We start from the raw sequence: 11,124 nt of genomic DNA on the forward strand, positions 1-11,124 counted from the left end.
TTTTGCCTCTGACAGCTTTGCACACTCTTGGAATTCTCTCAACCAGCTTCACCTGGAATGCTTGAAGGATTTCCCACATATGCTGAGCACTTGGCTGCTTTTCCTTCAGTTTGCGGTCCAACTCATCCCAAACTATCTCAATTGGTTTGAGGTCGGGTGATTGTGGAGGCCAGGTCATCTGATGCAGCACTCCATCACTCTCCTTCTTGGTCAATTAGCCCTTACACAGCCTGGAGGTGTGTTGGGTCATTGTCCTGTTAAAAAACAAATGATAGTCCCACTAAGTGCAAACCAGATGGGATGGCGTATCGCTGTGGTAGCCATGCTGGTTAAGTGTGCCTTGAATTCTAAATAAATCACTGACAGTGTCACCAGCAAAGCACCCCCACACCATGCGTCACGGTTGGAACCACACATACAGAGATCAATCCATTCACCTGCTCTGCGTCTCACAAAGATACGTCGGTTGGAACCAAAAAATCTCCAATTTGGAGTCATCAGAGCCAAAGTACAGATTTCCACCAGTCTAATGTCGTGTTTCTTGGCCCAAGCAAGTCTTATTATTTGTGTCCTTTAGTATTGGTTTCTTTGCAGCAAATCGACCATGAAGGCCTAATTCACACAGTCTCCTCTGAACAGTCGAGTTTGATATGTCTGTTACATTTATTTGGGCTGCAATTTCTGAGGCTGGTAACTCCAATGAACTTATCTTCTGCAACAGAGTTAACTCTTGGTTTTCCTTTCCTGTGGCGGTTCTCATGAGAGGTTTTTGCGACTGCACTTGAAGAAACTTTCAAAGTTCTTGAAATTTTCTGGATTGGCTGACCTTCATGTCTTAAAGTAATGATGGACTGTCGTTTCTCTTTGCTTATTCAAGCTGTTTTTGCCATAATATGGACTTGGTCTTTTACCAAATATCTTCTGTATACCACCAATACCTTGTCACAACACAACTGATTGGCTCAAACGCATTAAAGAAAGAAATAAAATTACACAAATTAACAAGGCACACCTGTTAATTGAAATGCATTCCAGGTGACTACCTCATGAAGCTGGTTGAGAGAATGCCAAGAGTGTGCAAAGCTGTCAAGGCAAAGGGTGGCTATATTTTGATTTGTTTAACAGTTTTTTGGTTACTACGTGATTCCGTATGTGTTATTTCATTAGTTTTGATGTCTTCGCTATTATTACACAATTTAGAAAATAGTAAAAGTAATGATAAACCCTGGAATGAGTAGGTGTGTTCAAACTTGACTGGTACTGTAAATTTCATAGGTTTTAATGTTAAGTATAGGCTACATACACTTAAGTGATTGTTTTAATGATGTGCCCTATGCTGTGTCTTGATTCAAATGAATATATTATTCCTGAAAAGACAGGATATTGTATATAAAGTTGAACTAGATAATGGAATATGTTTATTGGTGGGTATAATAATGATAAAGCACAGAATGCTTACTTCTGTATCGTCTTTGCTCCATATTCCTTATATTATTTTGTTTCATACTTTTGTGTTCATTTGTATATTGGTATTATTCTGCTTTAAAGATTCTGATGCAATGTTTTGTCTTTGTGGTGTTTAAACAACTGCAGAATAAAAAGACAGATCAAATTGAATATTTTAATTTGGTAATTTAGTGTGTGTTGAGTGAGAGGAGAGTCAGTGGGATTGATTGACATTGCATTTGTTCATTTTTAGGTTGGCTGCATAAAAAGCTTAAAGTACTACTTTTTGGAGCTGGTCACTTCCCTATACAGAGAAGCTACAGTCTTCTGGTTCAGAGATGTATGATGCTACCAGGCAATATAGTTGTTCTGTTTAGACGCCAAGTTGTGTCACGTGCACAAGTACAGTGAAATGCCTTTCTTGCCAGCTCTAAACCCAACAATGCGGTAATCAGTATCCATGTAGTACTAAAAATAACAGGGTAGAACAAAAACACGAGAAATAGAAATAAGAACACGATAAAGTAAGAAACTATATACAGGGTCAGTGCCAATACCATATTTACAATATACAGGGATACTGTAGTGATAGAGGTAGATATTGTATGCACAGGGATACCGTGACTAGGCATCAATCAGTATGTATGATAAACAGAGTAGCAGCAGTGTAAATTAAGATTGTATGGAAGTGTGTGTAGAGTCAGTATAAAAGTGTGTGCATGTTCTGTGTGTTGGCGCGTGAGTGTGCATAGAGACAGTGCAAAATGTTTAATAAATACAATGGTCAATTCAGATCTGTGTCTGACCAGCCATTTTGTTAGGTATTTAGCAGTCTTATGGCTTGGGGGAAAGACGCTGTTCACTGCTTGCCATACCAAGCAGTGATGCAGCCAGTCAAGATGCTCTCAATGGAGCAGCTGTAGAACGATTTGAGGGCCCATGCTAAACTTTTTTAACCTCCTAAGGGGGAAGCTGTCGATCCTTCTTCACGACTGTGTGCGTGTGTGTGGACCATTTTAAGTCCTTAGCGATTTGAATCCCGAAGAACTTAAAAGCCATTGACCTGCGTGTGCCCCCCCCGGTCTTACTGATGTAGAGGTTGTTGTCCTGGCACCACACTGCCAGGTCACTGACCTCGTCTCTGTAGGCTGTCTCATCATCGCCAGTGATCAGGCCTACCACCGTTGTGTCGTCAGCAAACTTGATGGTGTTGGAGTCGTGCGTGGCCCACAGTTTTGGGTGAACAGCGAGTACAGAAGGGGACTAAGCACACACACGTGGGTCCCCCATGTTGAGGTTCAGCGTGGTGTAGGTTGTGTTGCCTACCCTCACTATCTTCGGTCGGCCCTTCAAGAAGTCCAGGATCCAGTTACAGAGGGAGGTGTTCAGTCCCAGGGGTCCTAAGCTTGGAGGGGACAATGATGTTGAACACTGAGCTGTATGAACAGCATTCTCACATAGGTATTCCTCTTATCTAGGTGGGTGAGGGCAGTGTGGAATGCAGTTGAGATTGCGTTGTCTATGGATCTGTTGGGCCAGTATGCAAATTTGAGTGTGTCTAGGGTTTCTGGAATGATGGAGTTGATGTTTGCCATAACCAGCCTCTCAAAGCACCTTATATGCAAGTGCTACAGGGCGGTAAGTCATCGCGGTTGCCTCAGAGAAAATAATGTAAATTAACACCTGAGGGAAGTCTCATCTCCTATGGTATTATGTAAAAAAAGTAACAGTAGTAGTAACAGTGGTTTGAATTATGAATATCTTCCTTTTTCAGAAAAAAAGGCTGTAGGAAGCTAGAAATAAATATTCTCCCTATGGTCCTGGTAACTTTGATTTGAAAAGAAACTTGTCTGTGTATCGGTTAGCATTTATAGCTGGCTATCATGAAATTAAGGATTGATGTACCAAAAAAAAAAACTGAGAACGAGGGAATAAGAACTGAAGTTCAAGTTCAGTTTTAGCAAAGAAGTTGAATAGCAGTTTGGGGACATTAAGATATGGCCTCCCGAAGCCCTTTACATGGTGAGTGTATTTCATACAGGACTTATTCAGTCAACCATGCCAATCCTTTAATGTGTCGTTAAGATATTGTACTTCAGTTCTGTTTTCGACGCTGAAGAAATCTATTGCGTAGACTCGATCATGGATTCCCAAACTTTTTGGAGCTGTTGACCCCCTTTGCGAAAGCAAATTCATCAGGGACCCCCTCAAAATCAGAACATTTTGCATGTTTAAAACTAACTTCCTGCAACTCTACACATTTTCCCATGGGGCAGAAAAACATTTGAACAGTTTTAAAGATTAAATTACAATGAAAAACCACATTTTTAAGGAATACAATAAGTATTGAGTTGAACACTATCATTGATGGAGTACTGTGGATCCTGGTGAGCCTCACAGGTCACGTTGTGCATCTCAGGGTAGCCTATATTGTAGATGAATAATATTGTATTGTATCCTCTGAACTTGTTCCACAGAACCTTGGCCAAATTCGTTTCATCTGTTTTTGCTAGCAATATTTATTTAAAATTGTAATTTTTATTTTATTTTTTTATTTATTTTTGATCTGGCTTGCAGTACCTCATCCACATACCCCCTGGACTAGAGTAGGGCTGCTATGAAACTGTTCTTCATAGCTATGAGTTTGTGTAGACTATTCTATACTTGTTGGAAAAACACTAACCAAACCTTTTAAAAGTGTCATATACACCCCACAAGAGGGGACATCGTCAGTAAGTCTCCAAAAAGCAGCAAATTACATTTTAGAAAACATACCAATAGAGAGATAAAAGGATACTATGGCCCCACCTACTTTGTGAAGCACTGTCTCACCAAAGAGTGTAGATCTTAGCAAAGATGGTGACTGACAACAAATGAGGATATCTTACCTAAAACAAAAACACATAAGATACTGTACCATGACACCAGGCAGAGAAGATGATACTAAGAAAGTTGTTACCGAGAATCAAAAGGGGAAGACAACGAATGTAATGACAGGAAAGAATGCCACTGATATAAGATAAGCATGTCCGCTGTGTTGATTCAAATCTTGGAAAAATAATTAGTGGAATATTTACTGACTTTTGGGTCAAAGGACTGAGCAGTGCTATTTATAGATGAGGTTGTACATTATGCATTCATATGCAGTGGACATCAGGCACGAGTCAGCCATAGCAATCCCAGGAGGTTGGTGGCACCTTAATTGGGGAGGACAGGCTCGTGGTAATGGCTGGAGCAGAATAGTATCAAATACGTGGTTTCCATGTGTTTGATGACATTCCATTCTAGCCATTATTATGAGCTGTCCTCCACAGATAGCAATGGTGTCTTGATTGTTCATATTGTCTTTTTTTAACACAATTACTTATTTAACTGATGCCTTTTGTTAACAGAGGGAACTTTGAAAAGAAGCAAGCAATCCAAAAGCACGGAATTGGATCCTCCAAGCAGTAAGTAGGCTATACAGATGCATCTTAAAGTATTTATACAGTACATTCAGAAGCCTTTAACACAATGTAGATGACCTCATTTACTGCAGCACAAGTCTTTGGTATTATCATAACCAGATCTGCATTCTAGAGAGCAACTAACTGAAGAAGTTTACCATTCAAACCCAGCAGATTCGCTCACTGGAAATTTACTTCAATAGTGGTTACCAACAATTTATTAAAAAGGGCCTACAATCTCTAAGACTGTCTGAGCAATATTTATTCGGTACCCTTAGTTATGTTTCAGTAGCATGTAAAGTAATCCAAAGGAAGTGTGTAAATTAGAAATATGATCTGATTATCTTCTCTTCCCAATGTCTCCAATAGTGAACTTGGTGCTGTGTGGGAAAAGAGGAGCTTGGAAGACTTCTACACAGCCAACTGGGTCAGACAAAGTCGAGCCCAGAGTGAACCTCCTGCTCAGTGTGTATGAAGAGACAGGGTAAGGTAGATAGTCACTCTGGTGGAGCTGCCTGTTCTGTATGGAGTGCCTCAACTCACTGATGAAGACGAAAGAAAGAAAGAGACTATCTAGAATATACTGAGTTCAAAGGTCAATGACTTTATGGTTGTGTTGAAGCACAAAACCAAACAGAGAGCCAAGAGAAAATATGTTGAAGAGAGCAGTCAGGAGACAATCCAAAAATCCCAAAACATCTATCACTTTACTGTAACACAGAGATGGAGAATGTGAGGATGACCATCAGATCTCTGGAGGAGATGCTCAAAACAACAGGTAAATAGATGTCAAGAAATACATACATTTTAAACTATTATATATTTTCGTAAGTATTTTAAATGTCTATATGGAATGGCAAGCACAAAGTACGGGGCTTCAAGCACTGATACATTTTGATCACACAAACAATAGACCCCTTTGTGTGTTTGCAAACATTGCCGCATGAGGGCGATGCGTGCAAGTTGGTGTCAAAAGAAGGGGAAGTTCTTATAGAACGCCAGAAAAAAACGGCTCTATTTACATGTTGCTTATGAGTGCATTTCACACTACTTTTGGATTATAATTGGATTTTAAGACTCGTATGAATGTCCTGCTTAATCTATTGTGTGCGTCCTCATCGCAAATCAACTGCATTATACTTGAAAAACACGTGTATTTTTGGCTAGCGTTTGCTACGAAATGTATTTTGTTCAGGAGCAATTCATTTTTTAAATGTTGAATGGGCACAGATAGCGATGGATTTCTTACTGCAGTCAAAAGTCGCGCGCATCTGGGGTCTATGAAGGAAGGCTATTAATAGATGGCCATACATTGGTTGATAATATTGATCAGCATCATTATCAACTTAGTTTGTCAAAAAGTACATTGCTGTGTATATACTGTATAAGAGGCAAACGTTTCATTGACCATATTGTATCATTATGATGTGGTTAAAATGGACTGTAAGACTTGTCATAAGCTTGCATGGCTCATCTTATTATAATTCAGTTCAGACAATTCAGACAACTTGCTCCATAAAGAGACATAACATTACCAATATTTCTGCCACAGCGATCTCATAATCTTCAGCTAGTATGAACTGCATGTCTAGTAAACATTGTATCTTATCACATTTCCTAACATCACCATGCACAATGCCAAACGTCAGCTGGAGGGGTTTAAAGTTCACCGCCATTGGACTCTGGAGCAGTGGAAATGCGTTCTCTGGAGTGATGAATCACGCTTCACTCTGGCAGTCCGACAGACAAATCTGGGTTTGGCGGATGCCAGAAGAATGCTACCTGCCCGAATGCATAGTGCCAACTGTACAATTTGGTGGAGGAGGAATAATGGTCTGGGGCTGTTTTGAATTTTCGGGCTAGGCCCCTTGGTTCCAGTGAAGGGAAATCTTAACGCTACAGCCTACAATGGCATTCTAGACGATTCTGTGCTTCCAACTTTGTGGCAACAGTTTGGGGAAGGCCCTTTCCTGTTTCAGCATGACAATGCCCCCATGCACAAAGCAAGATCCATACAAAAATGCTTTGTCGAGTTCGGTTTGGAAGAACTTGACTGGCCTGCTCAGAGCCCTCACCTCAACTCCATGGAACACTTTTGGGATGAATTAGAATGCCGACTGCGAGCCATGCCTAATCGCCCAACATCAGTGCCCGACCTCACTAATGCTCTTGTGGCTGAATGGAAGCCCAGCAATGTTCCAACATCTAGTGGAAAGCCTTCCCAGAAGAGTGGAGGATGGTATAGCAGCAAAGGGGGGACCAACTCCATATTAATGCCCATGATTTTGGAATGAGACTTTTGACAAGCAGGGGTCTACATACTTTTGGTCATGTAGTGTACCATTTACTTAACAACAATGATAGACACCACGCCCAGGTCACAGAGCTTCTGGGTAAGATAAACATCATGGTGAAAGTGAATGGAGGGAGTTGCTATTCCATTAAGATGTTCCATAAAGTACAGGCAGCCCTAAGGGAGCAAGCGAGAATACTGAAGGAGAGGAAGGAAAATATAAAAAGAGAGAAGGAGCTGAGACAAAAACAAGGAGGCAGAAATTGCTAAGTTGAAAGAAACCATTCAGAAACAGGTAAAGTGAGAGAAATCAGAGAGAGCGAGAGAAAAGGGGAGCTGGATTCAAAAAGAGGGAACAGGAGATACTGAAGCTAAGAGACGCTGAGAAGGAGAAGAAAATAAAGTTCGAAGAGGAGCTCAAAGAACAGATGTTTGATGAGGAAAACAAAGAGAGGAGAAATAGCAAAGTTTTGCCTCTAAAATAAATGCATGAAAAATTAGATAAAAGACCTGAATATTTTAGAGAGAGAGCAGCAAGAAAGAAAGCAAAAAAATAATTGTGCTCCACTGGAAAAAGAGATTGCAAAAGCTAGAGAAGAGATGGGGGAGGTGTATAAGAATGGAGGAAAGGATGGAATGAGGCAGGGCAGGGAATTAAGATGGGGGAGAAGGAAGAGTTTATGAAGGGAGAGGAGGGTAAAATGGAGGGATATAAGAAGAGTATCAGAAAGGAGAGGAGGAAGGGAAACTAGATTTATTAAGAGGGATGATCAGGTAGGCTATGGGAAGGGGAACAGGAGGGATATGATGAAGGAAAACTAATGGGAAAGACAGCAGTTGAGTTGGGTAGAGATGCAAAAGAGTGTACATATTTTGCAAAATCTGCTGTGATTGGAGTCATGAGGGTTAAAGGGAAAATTATGAAGAGGGGAATAAGGCAGGGCATGAGGAATGGCAGAGATAGCAGAGGGCTATTGCATTTTGTACAGTCCAATGCCCTTGTGGTTGAGAATATACCATCTTGTAACACTGTATTTGACTCTTTGTACAAGCAAACAAGAACATGCAAGCCAATCTTTTAAAATAAGTAAATTCACTTTACAGTTGATTTCAACCTCGACAAAACTGAGCTTCTCTTTCTCCCAGGGAAGGCCTGCCCACTCCAAGACCTCTCCATCACGTTGACAACTCCCCGATGTCCCTCTCCCAGAGTGCAAAGAACATTGGCGTGACCCTGGACAACACCCTGTCATTCTCTGCAAACATTGACTCGCTCCTGCAGGTTCATGCTCTACCACATCCGTAGACTACGACCTATCCTCAGACAGGAAGCGGCGCAGGTCCTAATCCAGGAATCATGTAATCTCCCATCTAGACTACTGCAATTCTTTGTTGGCTGGGCTCCCCGCTTTGCATTCAGACCAAAAAGTAAATGTTTTGTCTCATCAGACCACAGAATCTTTTTCCTTATGCTGTCAGTCTTTCACGTACCTTTTTGCAAACTCCAGGTGTGCTGTCATTTGCCTTTTTCTCAGGAGTGGCTTCAATCTGGCCACTCTCCCATAAAGTCCAGATTGGTGAAGTGCTGTAGAGACAGTTGTCCTTCTGACAGGTTCTCCTATGTCAGAATGGTCATTGGGTTCTTGGTCATCTCCCTGGCCAAGGAGGTGCCCAGCAGATCAAGCAGAGATGGAGCTGGTCTAGTATGATCACCAGCAAGGAAGGTTGTTGAAAACCCCCCAGTATGAAACCCCAAAATGTTGTAGTCTATAGTCCTCTTCAGAAAAACCCCAGGATGGAGTTTAAGATACAAGAATAATTTGAACAGTTTGCTACTACAGCAGATGAAGGAGAGGAAAGAGTGTGGAGATGTGGAAGTGGACAGCGAGGAAGACGAAAAAGAGCTGAGGGAAGCGGTGTGGTGAGGAAGATTGGCGTCAAGTATAAAAACTAAAAACACTCCGGTAGCTAAGACATTGAACCTGACTAGAATGAGGATGAATTACCTGCGGTGGCGGGTGCAGTGAAGACCGGCAAGTTCTAGCCTTGTCCGATGATGGTAAAGGGTATTCTGGCCTAGTGGAAGTGAGATCTTGAGAGAATGTATCCTTGCCTTCCGGCTGATCCATATGTGGTGTCTAGTTGGGTGGAGAAGAGGTCGGGGACTTGAAATCGGTGAAAGTAACTCGAAGTGGACTCGTGATGATTGTGTGTCTTCCGCCCAGAGGGATGGGGCGTTCCGCTCCTCGGGATAAGAACGGCGACTTGCTTTGCTCTCCGGAGCAGGGCACTGTTGAAAAGAGTGATAACTGGGGTGGCGTTAAGTGTTGAGGAGGATCAACTGAAATGGAAGATTCCTGGTGTCTGTAATGGCCACCGTTTTGTCCAACACAGCCCCAGTGGAGAGCATGGTGAAACAGAGAAGACATTGTCTGTCTTGCTGAGTTTTAAAGCAGTGTCTTTACCTGACAAAGTCAAGTTAGGATGTGTCAGTTATCCCGTGAGAGCTTTTCTCCCAAACCCATTATGGTGTTTTAGGTGCAAAACTCATGGTCATATTGCAGCAGTGTGTAGGATGGAGATTCCTAGATGTGAAAAGTGTGCAGGAGGGCATGAAACAAAGGAATGTGTCGTATTGGTGGAAAAAGCTGTGTGTTACCTGTAAGGGTACACATGGTGCTGGAGATCAGAAGTGTCTGGGGAGAGAAAGGGATCGGGGCGAGTGATCCTAAGAGAGTCCCTGCGAGTAGGCCGAGGCCTATACAAAGTGATAGGAATACCGTGCTTCAGTACGGTTGGTTTCTTAGCGTTAATCACAGAAAATAGATGTTGTGGTGGCAGCTGCAGAGAAGTACTTCAGTGTACGAGATTTTACTGCAGAAGTGTCCCGTCCACACATGCTGCAGGCCTAGTGTAGGATCAGATAGGGCCAAGTAGTGGAATAGTGGTCAAGTTAATGGGAGTAGGGTTAGTTAATAGGGCAATTTATCTTCCCTTTTCGTGTCACAAAGTGTAATGAATCACATTCCAGAACAGTAGGCGGAAACACAGGAGGAGGAATACTGAAGGTGGATGGATGAATTACAATCTATCCTAGTCGTGTAATGCCAGAAGCGGATGCAATGTTTGATTTTGTTGGTGAGAATGATAGGTGGACAACGGTGAGAAAGAAGAATGGAGCTAAAAGGGCTAGTTGGATACATTTATTGTTGGAGTGTGTTTCACCAGCAAGGATGTTTTTTGGGTAACCCGTTTGTGGTCTCAAAGATGGTAAAGGACGTATTGGAAAAAGTGGAGTCGGTCAGCGTGACCAGAAGTGGTATGTTGTTTTTTTTGTTATATCTGGAGTACTTCTCCTGTCCTATTCGGTGTCCTGTGTGAATTTAAGTGTGCTCTCTCTAATTCTCTCTTTCTTTCTCCCTCTCGGAGGACCTGAGCCCTAGGACCATACCTCAGGACTACCTGACATGATGACTCCTTGCTGTCCCCAGTCCACCTGGCCATGCTGCTGCTCCAGTTTCAACTGTTCTGCCTTATTATTATTGGACCGTGCTGGTCATTTATGAACATCTTGGCCATGTTCTGTTATAATCTCCCCCCGGCACAGCCAGAAGAGGACTGGCCACCCCACATAGCCTGGTTCCTCTCTAAGTTTCTTCCTAGGTTTTGGCCTTTCTAGGGAGTTTTTCCTAGCCACCATGCTTCTACACCTGCATTGCTTGCTGTTTGGGGTTTTAGGCTGGGTTTCTGTACAGCACTTTGAGATATCAGCTGATGTACGAAGGGCTATATAAATACATTTGATTTGGTTGATTTTGTGTGTGTCACAAGAACAAAGGGAGGAAGCGCTGTTGCTCTACAAACTGTCAACGTATGATGTGGAAAGCTATGATTTTCCGAGTAGGACATCTGAAGTGGTAGATGCACATCGTCTGACCC

This window comes from Oncorhynchus mykiss, chromosome 13 (assembly GCF_013265735.2).
Source record: "Oncorhynchus mykiss isolate Arlee chromosome 13, USDA_OmykA_1.1, whole genome shotgun sequence".
In the NCBI taxonomy this organism is placed as follows: domain Eukaryota; kingdom Metazoa; phylum Chordata; class Actinopteri; order Salmoniformes; family Salmonidae; genus Oncorhynchus; species Oncorhynchus mykiss.